General features: G+C 37.9%; 2 protein-coding genes across 6 annotated transcripts in view; one reads left to right on the top strand and one right to left on the bottom strand.

The window, feature by feature from the left end:
• The window catches only part of LOC100439898 (magnesium transporter protein 1-like), a 111,958-nt gene that overhangs the window by 7,769 nt on the left and 90,550 nt on the right, over positions 1-13,639 (bottom strand). The gene's annotated exons all lie outside the window — the stretch shown is intronic.
• AGO3 (argonaute RISC catalytic component 3) overlaps positions 1-13,639 on the top strand; it is a 138,596-nt gene that overhangs the window by 46,747 nt on the left and 78,210 nt on the right. Inside the window, exons 1-2 of one of the 5 annotated variants that reach the window (XM_054555331.2) lie at positions 5,001-5,019; positions 6,738-6,816. The exons of 3 other annotated variants lie outside the window; for them this stretch is intronic. The gene's annotated coding sequence lies outside the window, so the exon portion shown is untranslated. Of the gene's footprint in view, positions 1-4,976; positions 6,822-13,639 lie in introns of those variants that run through there. One more of the 5 variants, XM_054555322.2, reaches the window with a different exon arrangement.

Genomic DNA, 13,639 nt, shown 5'->3' with positions numbered 1-13,639 from the left:
GTTTCTATTAATTTTTGAAATTCTGTGTATTTCTGTGGTTTTCCCAGTTTGTTATTTTGCATATGTATGCTTTGTTCTTTTTACTTTTTTTTCAGGTAGTGAAATTCAGTGGTATTTATTTTTCTCCATCTTTTTCAAGCTTTCAACAATAAGCATCTATTACTTTTTATCAAAAAACTAAAAAAAAGATGTTATAGCATCATAAATATTTATTTTAGAAAACAGAATGTATTTATTGAGTGCTTTCTGATTAAGAACAAAGTATAGTTAATGAATGCTGATTGTTTAATTAAATACTTTAATCCTTAACCTTTTTTCCTATGCCCTGACTTCTTTTTTGGTAACATATTCTTCCCAATTAATGAATTACTGAAACCTATAATAAAGAATATTTTCTATTATTCTAGCTCAGGTATATATTTAGTACTTCAACTTAAATACTTGAATCAATGAAATAAAATCTTGATGAACTCTTTCTGGAGAAGTAAGGTACCCAAATTTCTTGACACAATTTTTTTTTTTTTTTGAGTTTCGCTCTTGTCACCCAGGCTGGAGTGTAGTGGCTCAATCTCAACTCACTGCAACCTCCGCCTCCCTGGTTCAAGCGATGGTCCTGCCTCAGCCTCCCAAGTAGCTGGGATTACAGATGCACGCCATGACGCCCAACTAATTTTTTTGTATTTTTAGTAAAGATGGGGTTTCACCATGTTGGTCAGGCTGGTCTCGAATTCCTGACCTCAGGTGTTCCACCTCCCTCGGCCTCCCAAAGTGCTGGGATTACAGGCATGAGCCACCACACCTGGCCTGAAAACAATTTTTTTTTTATTAACGTTAAACTCACTAGAAAACTCTCAAGAATTGTGTTGAAGATCATTTGAAAATATATCTGCCAACTTCCTCTTCCTTCCTGAAGTGTGTTTACAGACAGAGCAAGTTACAACAGTCTTACTATTCTTTGAGGATAGAGCAGCTTCCTGGGAATTCTGGAGGCTCAGTTCTCTGGTCCGTGATTAGGACACAATACTGATGTTGAGGAAAGTAAGGCCTTGCTGACAATGGGAATTATTCTTAAAAGTTGTTTTTCTATCTATTTTAGCTAGATTAGTAACATGTACTTTCATTTTGTTGGTGGAAATATTTAAAACAATTATTTTTCTGGTGATCACTGTTTTAGCTGTATTACAAAGCTTCTAATATGTAGTATTTTTATTATATTCTAGAAACTAGAAATACGTATTATAATATTTTCTAGAAACTCCACAAATTTCATTTGTATTTCCTCTGTGCTTGAAATATTGTTTGAGAGACTTTTCAGATTTTCAGATTGAAGATCTTTCTGTTTTCTGGATTTGTTATGAATTTCTAGTTTCATTGTGTTGTTAAAAAATGTTGTTTGTGGCTGGGCACGGTGGCTCACGCCTGTAATCCCAGCACTTTGGGAGGGCAAGGTGGGCGGATCACGAGGTCAGGAGATCGAGACCATCCCGACTAACACGGTGAAACCCCATCTCTACTAAAAATACAAAAAATTAGCTGGGCGTGGTGGTGGGTACCTGTAGTCCCAGCTACTCTGGAGGCTGAGGCGGGAAAATGGCGTGAACCCAGGAGGCGGAGCTTGCAGTGAGCCGAGATCGTGCCGCTGCACTCCAGCCTTGGGACAGAGTGAGACTCCTTCTCAAAAAAAAAAAAAAATGAGGTTTGTATTTTTCCTTTTAGAGTTTGCAGAGGTATTTTTTGTAGCCCAATATATGGTCAATTTTTGTGGCTATGTGAAAATAAGGTATATTCATATATTAGGTTAGAGTGAAATATCCATCAGAGCTACCAGTTTGATTATGTTGCTTATGTCATTTATTTCCTTAGTTTTGTTTTTTGTTCTCTCACACTAGGATAAATAAATTTCCTATTATTAATATCTTTCTGTTTCTTCTTTTATCTCCTATAATTTCCATTTTCTGAATGTTGCTACTGTATTATTAGAAGCATATATATTCATATCTGTTTTCATTATGAATTATAACTTTTCTATGATGAGTGACTTTCTTTTTGTACTTTTTGACCAAAATTATACATTATCTAATAAAAGGATTGCACTTCATGCTTTTGTGAACTTTATCCTATCCTTTAACTTTTTTTTTCAGGTATATCTTGATGACAGCATAGAATGGTTTGCTTTGTGGGTCAGTTTAAAGCTTTTTTTCTGTTTAGTGGATGAATTAAGCCAGATATAGCTAGGAAGGACATATCTTCCTATCAAGACACAAACATTGGTCATGGTTTTGTAAAATTATTTTATGCCATTTTTTACGTTTGTATATATTTTGAAACTTTGAGTGTTTTGTTTTCTGTGCTTTTTAAATGGTAGTCCTCATATTAGGAAGATTTTCCCCAGTGGTTATCTTTATACTTATACCTTCATGTGATACCTGTCTTCCTCTGTTTTAAAGCAGTCTTTTGTTTCCCTTAATTGAGTAACAATTACATTAGCTTTATTCTCTTCCCTTCTTTCTACTAGTTTTAGCCAATATAGTATTATTTTATTGCCCTTTATAATTTTATTCTTTCATGTTGCTTAAGTTTTTACTGATTGACTTTCAACTTTGACTCCTACCTGTTGCACATAAGGTGCAGTCATTGAGCTTATTCTACTTTTTATATATTCTACTCTTAACATTTATTTGTATATATTCATTTATTTGAATTCCTACATTCTTAGACCATGTAACAGTTTCATTCCATTTGTTTTCAATCTTAAATCTGCAATTAAATGTATTGTTGCTCACTGCCAGTCCTTTTGCTGAAATTTTTCTGGTCATTTGTTGGTTTCAGTTTGTCCTCAAGTTGTTTCTTCAAGAAATGCTCATATGAATAAGGCCTGAGTTATCTGTAGCCTTATTCCTGAAGGACTGTTTGGCTAGATGTGGAATTGTTGGCTCACACTTTTTTCTTGAGTATACCTTGTAGGTATTTTTCCACTGTCTTCTGGCATTGACTTTTCAATAGAGAAGTATGATGCCAGCTTGATTTTGTTTTTCTTAGGAGTGTGCTTTTTTGTGTGTGATTGCTGAAAGTATTTCTTCCAAATACCAAATAATTTAGAAATTATTTTGTTAAGTGACATCAGTAAAATTACTAGATGTTTTCTTAGTTGACCATTTTGGGTCAGTTTTATATCCATCATTTTATTTACTTTTAAAAAATTTCTATCCTACATGCTTCTTACTGTGCCTTTGGTGTTGTATATTTTTACCATGTGCTCATTGCATTTTAGTCTTCATCTTTTTAATTCTTAAAATTATTTTTCTTCCATTTGTTTTCTGAGTTCTGCCGTGCTTGTTTCACTACAACTCCTGTTGACTGGTTAGTTCCTCCTTGAGTTTCTAAATTTCTGCTCTGAACTTTTTCTTCATAACTGCATTAGGAATTTTTCAGTGTGAGTAAAAAGTAGGGTTTTAATTTTCCTCTGCTTTGTGATGATATTGTCTATTGAGTTTTCTTTGTCAGAGATGTCGCGGTGCCTTTTTACATTTTTTTCTATGGTATTATTGTATGGATACTTCACTTTTTTGTTGCTTATATTGGCATGAGATGAGTTTCCCAAACCATCTGTTAGAAGGGACTTAAGGGTGTTAGGAACATTAGGAACACCTTCGGAACAAGATAGTTTTCCAGGTTTCTGTGCTCAAGGCCTCTCTCCTCCATTGTTCTGCTGGACTCTTTCTTCAAAATGCAGCCACATCTCCTATGCCTCTCAGTAACTTAAGGGGTTGAAGTAATGTGAACTACCAGCCATGAGTTCCCCAGGTCCTGACTAGTTCTGCTACCAAGGGATGCACCTCCTACCCTTTAAATTGCCTGCCTCAAATGTTAACAATTAAAGAATTTGTGACAGGTATACAACAGTTCTTTGTACTATTCTTATAACTTTTCTGTAAGTTTGAAACTACTTCAAAAGAAGAAATTACAAAAGAGCATGCCTCACTTGTAAAAGGGTGGTCCTTTCTGAGATCTGTCACTTCCAAACCACCCTCCACTTATTGTTCTGCCACTTTCTACACCTCTTTTCCTTACCTCCTTCTGAGAATCCCCCATTTAATCTCAGTTCTAAACATTGTAGTTCCCACTTGGGATAGATTCTTTTCTTTCTGGGAGTAAAGATGTACTATTCCCCCACCAGATTCCTTTATACTTCTTGTCATTCTCTCATGCTCAGATGTGGCTTCTTTTAGTCTCAAGTACTTTGGGTCATATTTACTTATAAGTTGGCATTTTTAGGTTTTTATTATCCCCTAGTTTCACTAAAGATATATGGTATTTTTTGTTTTTAACATTGTTTTTGTTGCTCTGTACAGGTTCTAGGAGAAAGATGGGAAAATTTGGAACTAAATTGCTGTTATGTTCCTACTAGAACTTGAAGTCCAGCTTTGAAAATTATTAAGAAATAATTTCTAGGCCGGGTGTGGTAGCTTACGCCTGTAATCCTAGCACTTTGGGAGGCCAAGGTGGGAGAATCACTTGAGCCTAGAAGTTTGAGACCAGCCTGGGCAACATAGTGAGACCCCATCTCTATTAAAAAATAAAGAAATGATTTCTAAATAACCACTTGTTTAAAGAAATCACAAAGAAAATTTTGAACTGAAGGACAATGAATACAATACATATCAGAACTGGTATGATCAGCTAAAGCAATGCTTAGAGAGAATTTAAAACTTTAAATGCCTGTTATAAAAGAAAAAAGCTTCAGTGACATGAGCATTCATTTTCAACAAGTTAGAAAAATCACAGAAAATTAAATGCAAAGAGAATAGAAAGAAATCAAAGATAAAAACAAATCAATGAAATAGAAAAAATTTCTCTCTATCCTTTAGATAGGGATACTTCAAAGGTTTTTAAGAAGGATAGTGACATGATCATATTTGTTTTCCAGAAAGAGACCTCTGGCAGCAGTGTGGAGAATAGATAGAGGAGAAAAAACTAATCTGAGAAGCCAGTTAGGAGGCTTTTCAATCACTAGTTCAGGTAAGAGATGGTGATGGTCTAATGTGGGATGGAGAGGAAGGATTAAGCTGAAAAAATAGGTTTAAGAACCATGTCCAGAAAAAAAAAAAAACTTTGGGTGTAGTACTGGTACATGGAACTGATTGGAAAAAAATAGACCAGAGCTTTCCTAGATTTTTGAAAGAATTGTTTTTGCAAATAAACTACAAGCCTGGCATATCAGTCAAGGTTCAACTAGAGAAGCAGAACCAGTAGGAAGTATAGAGAGAGGGTTTGTGCAATTGTAGGGGCTAGCTAGGCAAGTCTGAAATTTTTGGGGCAGGCCGTCAGGAAGGGCAGGGAAATTCAGGCATGGGCTGAAGCAGTTACCTATAGGTGGAATTTCTTGCTCTCAGGGAAGCTTCAGCCCTACTTTTAAGACCTTTCACCTAATTGAATCAGGCCCATCCACATTATTCAGGATAATCTCCCTTACTTAAAGTCAACGGATTATGGATTTTAATTACATCTACAAAATACCTTCATAGCAACACCTAGATTAGTGTTTGATTAAACAAATGGCAGCTGGTAACCTAGCAAGTTGACACATTAAAAACAACACCTGCCATGGTGGCTTACACTTGTAATCCCAGCACTTTGGGAGGGCAAAGCGGGAGGATCACTTGAGATCAGGAGTTTGAGATCAGGCTGAACAACATAGTGAGACCTGATCTCTACCAAAAAAAAAAAAAAGAAAAAAATTAGCTAGGTATGGTGCGTACTTGTAGTCCCAGCTGCTAGGGAGGCTAAGATGGGAGGGTGGCTTGAGCCCAGGATATCAAGGCTGTGGTGAGCCATGATTGTGCCACTGCATTCCAGCAGTGACAAAGCAAGGCCCCATCTCAAAAATAAATAAATAAAAAGAAAAACAACCCTCCACACCTGGTCTGAAATTTTCTGTGATTATTCAGCCCTTGAAACAACTTTCAGGTACAGTGACTGCCATAATATAAACCGGCCCCCAAGAAGGTCATACTCTCCAATGTACATTCAGAGTACTGACTCTGAGTTTTCTGCCAGGTATGAATGGTGGTACTGTCAACTGAATATGGAGGTAGATCTGCTATTGCTGGTTAGTTAGCAGTATACACCATGTATCAATGTTAACATGTCCAAAGCTTGAGGATTCTGTGGAACATATAGATAGACATATCTAGTGTATATTTAGAAATTTAGGTATGAAAATCTATAATGGTGGGAGCTGAAAGTAAGAGTGTTGGGACTCTTCAGTACGTAAATCCATATTTGAAACTATAGAAGTGGAAAAACTCTTTAGGAATAGTATTTAGATTGAAACAGGAAAGAGGAGGATAAAGCCGTCGAGGAATACTAGCATTTAAGAAAGAAAGAACTAGTGAGCAAGTAATGATTATTACAAGGCAATATGAGACACCAAACATGATGTCAAAAAAGCCAAGAGGGGAAACATATCCACACGCCTGTGATCCCAACTACTTGGGAGGCTAAGGCAGGAGGATAGCCTAAGCCCCAGGAGTTGCAGGCTGCAGTGAGCTGTAATTGAGCCACTGTACTCCAGCCTGGGCAACAGAGTGAGACCCCTATCTCTAAAAAAAGAAACAAAAAGTAGATGATTTCACAGTTAAACAATGAGAGCTTTTTCAATAAAATCAAGAGACAAGGATATCAGTACTATGATTTTTAGTCACTATTGTGTTTGCTAACTTCTGTTCTTCTTACAGGTTTCAGTCTACATGTTACTTCCTTGAGAAGCAGTGTTTGACACCCTTCTCCCCCAATCCAGCCATCCCCCAAGTCTGAGTTAGGTATTTCTCTTCTGTATTCCCTTAGCACAGTGTAATTCCCCTATAATAGCATGTATCACCTTGAATTATGAGTGTTTATTGTTCTGTCTCTCCTATTAGAACTAAAGCTCCATGAGGGGATTGTCATTTTATTCACCAGTGTACCCTCTATGCCCAGCACAACTTTTGGTCATATTAAACAAAGAATGAATAAATAAATCCAAGAGCACAGGAAGAGGAGCATCCAAATGAGCCTGAAAAATCAGAGAAATATTTGTAGTAGTATATGATATCTTAGCTGAGCTTTAACAAGTATAATGAGATCAAGAGTTTGGATTGAAAATGAGGTACTCAGGAATAAACGATTTCTGAGGTCTCTAAGATATTATAAAACTTTATTGAAAGATCTAAGAAAATTTAATAAAACACGTTATCCTTATTAATCTATAAATGTAGTTTTAATTAAAATTCCAATGGGGGCCAGGTACAGTGGGTATGCCGGTATTTCCAGCACATTGGGAGGCCAAGGTGGGAGGATCACTTGAGCCTGGGAGTTCTGACCAACATGGCGACCCTGTCGCTAAAAAAAGACAAAAAAATTAGCCAGGCAGCTACTCAAGAGGCTCAGTTGGGAGAATCGCTTGAGCCCAGAAGTTGAGGCTGCAGTGAACTGTGATCTCACCACTGTACTCCAGCCTGGGCAACAGAATTAGACCCTGTCTCAAAAAACATAAATAAAATAAAATTCCAATAGGGTATAGTATAACACTTGATAAGTTGATATTAAGATTTATATGGAAGAATAAGTGACTAAGAAAAACCAATAGAATTTTAAAGAAAAATAAAGCAGAAATTGCCCTACTTCCTGTAAAACTGTAACAGTTATACCACATGGCTTAAGTGCAGGGACAGGCAGATTAATGAAGCAGAGTCTAGAAACGAGCCACATATGTGTTTATGGAAACTGTAAATATCTGATGTAGTGTTTCAGATCAGTAGGGAAAGAGTAGAATATTGAATAAATTGTGTTTACACAGTTAACTGTTTAAAAAAATTAGATCCATCTTACATTAGACACAAAATTTATTTCTAGGTGAATTATATCCCAGATATGAAAAGCAAATCTTCAAAATTCTTTTAGGATAAAAATGAGAGAATATTCCTAACACCAAACAAAGTACAAAGTATAAACTGCAAAGGAAAATACTGATAAACTCTACCAAAATTTAAAACTTGTGTATTGCAAAAGAAACAATAAAGTTAAAAACATTAGAAAATTTGCAGCTCATATAACTGAGAACTTTACAAAATATAAGAACAGATGAATTGAAAAATAGGTAGTTCTCAAAATAGGAAACACATATAGCCAGTAAACACATGAAAAGATTCTCATTCATTAATAATCAAGAACTTGCAAGTGAAATCAGTGTTACCATTTTGTACGCATCAGATTTGTAAAATTAAAAAGCCTTATGATTTGCAAAAAGTGCAAGGTGAAAAGAAAAATCTTATGAAATACCAAATGTTGGTGAGGATGAAGTAAAAGAAACTCTCACACATTGTTTGTAGAAGTACCATTTGGTACAACTACCCCAGAGAGCAATTCTCAACTAGAAGAGATGAAGTAAAATTGAAATTGCATAACTTAAAACCCATAAAGAGGTATCTTGCGTGTGTGCTTGAAACATTGTATGTAATAGCAGAAAATTGGAAGCAGCCTGAATTCCTGTCAGTAGCAGAATGAATAAACAGCACATAAATAGTTAAATAATATTGTGGTGTACTACATAACAGTTAAATGAATGAACCAGATCTGTATGTATCAATGTGAATTATTAAAATAATGTTGTACCTAGACATCATGGCTCATGCCTGTAATCCTAGCACTTTGGGAGGCAGAGGCCTTCAGATCATGTGAGGCCAGGAGTTCGAGACCAGCCTGGCCTACATGGTAAAACCCCATCTCTACGAAAAATACAAAAATTAGCCAGGTGTGGTAGTGCACGTCTATAATCCCAGCTACTTGGGGGTTGAGGCATGAGAATCACTTGAACCCAGGAGGTGGAGGTTGCAGTGAGCTGAGGTCACACCTCTGTACTCCAGCCTAGGCAACAGACTGAGACTCTGCCTCAAAAAAGAAAAAAGAAAAAAAAAATGAGCTGGGCTTAGTGGCTCAGACCTGTAATCCCAGCACTTTGGGAGGCCAAGGCGGGTGGATCACTTGAGGTCAGGAGTTCGAGACCAGCCTGGCCAACATGGCTTAACCCTGTCTCTACTAAACATACAGAAATTAACCAGGTGTGATGGTGCACGTCTGTAATCCCAGCTACTTAGGAGGCTGAGGCAGGAGAATCACTTGAACCCAGAAGGCAGAAGTCGCAGTGAGCTGAGATTGCGCCACTGTATTCCAGCCTGGGCAACAGAGTAAGACTCCGTCTCAAAAAAAAAAAAAAAAGAAAGAAAATGTTGGGGGTGAGTAAATAGCAAAAGGGGCCAGGCACGGTGGCTCATGCCTGTAACCCTAGTACTTTGGGAGGCCAAGACAGGTGGATCACTTGAGGTCAGGAGTTCAAGAGTAGCCTGGTCAACATGGTGAAACCCCATCTCTACTAAAAATAGAAAAATCAGCCAGACGTGGTGGCACGCACCTGTAGTCCCAGCTACTTGGGAGGCTGAGGCCGGAGAATCAGTTGAACCCAGGAGGCAGAGGTTGCAGTGAGCCGAGATCATGCCACTGCACTCCAGCCTGGGCGACAGAGCAAGATTCTGTCTCAGAAAAAATAATAATAATAATTAGCCTGGCATGGTGGCGTATGCCTATAATCCCAGCTGCTAGGGAGGCTGAGGCAGGAGAATTTCTTGAACCCAGGAGACGGAGGTTGCAGTGAGCCGAGATCACGCCACTGCACTCCAGCCTGGGCAACAGAGTAAGACTCTGTTTCAAAAAAAAAAAAAAAAAAGCAAAAGGATATGTTATTATTTATATAAACTTAGAACAAAAGTATGTACTAGGTACATACAAATAAAGTAAAATTATAAAACAATTGGGACAAATACACACCAATTTCAAGATTTTGGATCCTTTTAGGAAGAAAAAAGAGAAATGGAATAAGGTGCCTGGGTTGGGAGAAGAGATAGACCAAAAAGATTTAAGAAAAATGTGAGAGTATGTTTATGTGAGCAAAGTATAACTTGTGCTATTGGGAGGCAAAAAAATAAGATTGATTAAAAAAAAAAGACCTATGGGCCAGACATGGTAGCTCACAGCACTTTGGAAGGCCAAGGCGGGCAGATCACGAGGTCAGGAGTTCGAGACCAGCCTGACCAACATGGTGAAACCCCGTCTCTACTAAAAATACAAAAATCAGCTGGGCATGGTGGCGCACACCTGTAATCCCAGCTACTCAGGAGGCTAAGGCAGGAGAATCGCTTGAACCCGGGAGGCGGAGGTTGCAGTGAGCCGAGATCTTGCCACTGTACTCCAGCCTGGGCAACAGAGCAAGACTCTGTCTCAAAGAAGAAAAAAAAGAAAAAGACCTATGGTAACTTAATGAAATGGAAATAAAGCCTAACATTTGAAGTTGGTTTATTTTTTCCCCAGCTTTATTCAGGTATGATTAACAAGCAAAAGTTACATGTATTTGAGGTATACAATGTGATTTTTGATACTACATATGCATTGTGAAATGATTACCACAATCAAGCTAATTAATATAACAATCACCTCATAGATATGTGAGAGACATAAGAACGTGAAATTTACTCTCAGCGTATTTCAAGTATACAATAATAATTATAGTCACCATGCAGTACATTAGGTCTCCAGAACTTACTCATCTTATAACTGAAAGTTTATACGCTTTGACCAACATCTCACCATTTGCCTCAGCCCTCAGCCCTGGGTAACTACCATTCTAACCTCTGTTTCTGTGAGTTGAGCTTTCTTAGATTCCACATGTGAGATCATACAGTATTTGTCTTTCTGTGTCTTGCTTATTTTATTTAACATAATATCTTCCAGGTTCATCCATGTTGTCACAAATGACAAGACTTCCTTCTTTTAAAGGCTAAATAATATTCCATTTAATGTATATACCACATTCTTTTTATCCATTTGTCTGTCGATGGTCGCTTAGGTTATTTCCATATCTTGGCTGTTGTGAATAATGCTGCAGTGAACATGGGAGTGCAGGGGTCTCCTTGAGACAGTGATTTTATTTACTTTGCATGTAGTCCCTGAAGTGGGATTGCTAGATCATATAGTAGTTCTATTTTTAATTTTTTGAGGAACCTCCATACTGTTTTCCATAAAGGCTGCAACAAGGGTTTATTAATTGCCAATAAAATGCTATGAAAAATAATGAGAAATATTGCACTGACCATCTTACTTGCTTACATTTCCTTTTTTGCTTTTGCGCGATTTTGATTTTGCAAGCCTTGTACGTGGTATATGCACTGAACTAAACAGCCTTTATTGAACTTGAAATCAGCTGGAGAAGACTGGTAATTGAGCACTATAATAAGTACTGTAAAGGAAAATACCAAGTGCAATGGAAGCATAAAAGGGAGGGATCCATTGTAGTCTCACTGGTTGAGGGATATTTCCCTCAGGAAATGACAGATGGGAGCTAGGTGAAATTGGTGATGGAAATAAGCATGGAAGAGTACTATAAGAAAGGGAGCAATTCTCTCTAATTGTGTGATTGGCCTTGAGAATGATTGTTTTATTGGCGTTTAATAGCCTAACTTTCAACTGTGTAATTAAACTTACTGTATTTTACCAATCTAAGACTCAAAGTTTTTTGTTTACATTTCAAGATCTCTGAAATTGGGAGATATCTTATAATTGATGGTTTGTCACAGTTCAATTGGCAGGTTTCTTTTTAAAGAATACATAAAATACTGGTGCACCTTACCATCAATGGCATCTTAGATTTGATGAAATGCAGAATATTTCTTTAGCTTGTTTTGAGGCCAGCCCATTTGCAACTTGCTTTTTATTATTGTAATTCACAGATTTTAAGACCATCATAGTGGCTGGGCGTGGTAGCTTACACCTGTAATCCCAGCATTTTTGGGAGGTTGAGGTAGGTGGATTGCTTGAGTCCAGGAGTTTGAGACCAGCCTGGGCAAGATGGTGAAACCCTGTCTCTACAAACAATATAAAAATTAGCCAGGCGTGATAGCGTGAGCTTGTAATCCCGGCTACTCGGGAGGTTGAGGTGGGAGAATCACTTGAGCCAGGAGGTAGAGGTTCCAGTGAGCCATGATCTCACCACTGTACTCCAGCCTGGGTGACAGAACAAGACCCTGTCTCAAAAAAATAAAAAGACCATCATAGTGAATCTGATGTTTGTTAGTTATATCTCCCTTAAGATGTTATTTACCTCTTATTATGTACCAGATAGAATGCTAAGCATTTTATATTAATTATTAATATTACAGGGTTGCATGTAAATTCCACCACAGTTGTATAAGTTTGGTAGTATCATCAACTGAAGTTTAGAGACAGAAAGTCACATAGTTTATATTTAAAGGGGGGAGAAGTTCAACTCTTCTGACTCCAGTGCTTATACTTTTAACATAGCTCTGTACTGCATCCTTTAAGAAGCAAGATCCCTGGCAGGCAAATCTCAGATCTTAGACACATCAGTTAAATTTATTTTTGTGGCCAGGCACGGTGGCTCACGCCTGTAATCCCAGCACTTTGGGAGGCCGAGGAGGGTGGATCACGAGGTCAGGAGATCAAGACCATCCTAGCTAACACGGTGAAACCCCGTCTCTACTAAAAATACAAAAAATTAGCCAGGCGTGGTGGCAGGCGCCTGTAGTCCCAGCTACTCGGGAGGCTGAGGCAGGAGAATGGCGTGAACCCGGGAGGCGGAGCTTGCAGTGAGCCAAGATTGTGCCACTGCACTCCAGCCTGGGCGACAGAGACTCCATCTCAAAAAAAAAAAATTTATTTTTGTTTACTGTTACTTTTCAGTAAAACGTAGCTTTCCATAAAACATTCACTATCCCATTTTGCTTTTAGTAAAAAGTAGTCAGAATATGTAAATGGTTGTAGAATTTAATAATTTTATTTCTGCAAAGTAGTTAGAAGTTCACACTGCTGCTTTTGCAAGGAAAACAGATTTCTAGTAAATAAAAATTTCTAGTAAATAAAAAATTATTCTAGTAAATAATTTACTAATCACAGTATTAGTGTTGCTTACTTCATGTATTTGTCTTGAGTTCAGGTATAAGATTGCTAAGATTGAGAAATAATTTGATTTTATAATCAAATTAGTCCTTTCAGAGGTAGATCAAAGCAGAACTTTTCTTTGGGGTGGAGTGAAAGTTATCAGCTGATTCAGGCATCTGGGCAAGAACTTTAGCAACATGAGGTCAAACAAGACCAACTAAAGATGTCTGGATCAGGCTTACCCAGGTGGGCTGTCTTCACATTAGAAAAACAGTATAAGGCCGGGCACGGTGGCTCACACCTGTAATTCTACCACTTTGGGAGGCCGAGGTGGGCGGATTGCCTGAGCTCAGGAGTTCAAGACCAGCCTGGCCAACACAGTGAAACCCCGTCTCTACTAAAATACAAAAAATTAGCCAGGCGTGGTGGCGTGCATCTGTAGTCCCAGCTACTCGGGAGGCTGAGACAGGAGAACCCAGGAGGCGGAGGTTGCAGTGAGCTAAGATCGCGCCACTGCACCCAGCCTGGGCGACAGAATGAGACTCCATCTCCAACAACAAAAACAGTAATGGCTGCAGGAATCTCAGTGACAGTCTTCATGAGATCTGTCTCTTGATTCTCACTGTTTCAATCTGGTTGAGTTATGCCCTTTCTG

This window comes from Pongo abelii, chromosome 1 (assembly GCF_028885655.2).
Source record: "Pongo abelii isolate AG06213 chromosome 1, NHGRI_mPonAbe1-v2.0_pri, whole genome shotgun sequence".
Taxonomy (NCBI): Eukaryota; Metazoa; Chordata; class Mammalia; order Primates; family Hominidae; genus Pongo; species Pongo abelii.
The sequence above is the reverse complement of the archived record's forward strand: the minus strand, read 5'-3'. Positions and strand labels throughout refer to the sequence as shown.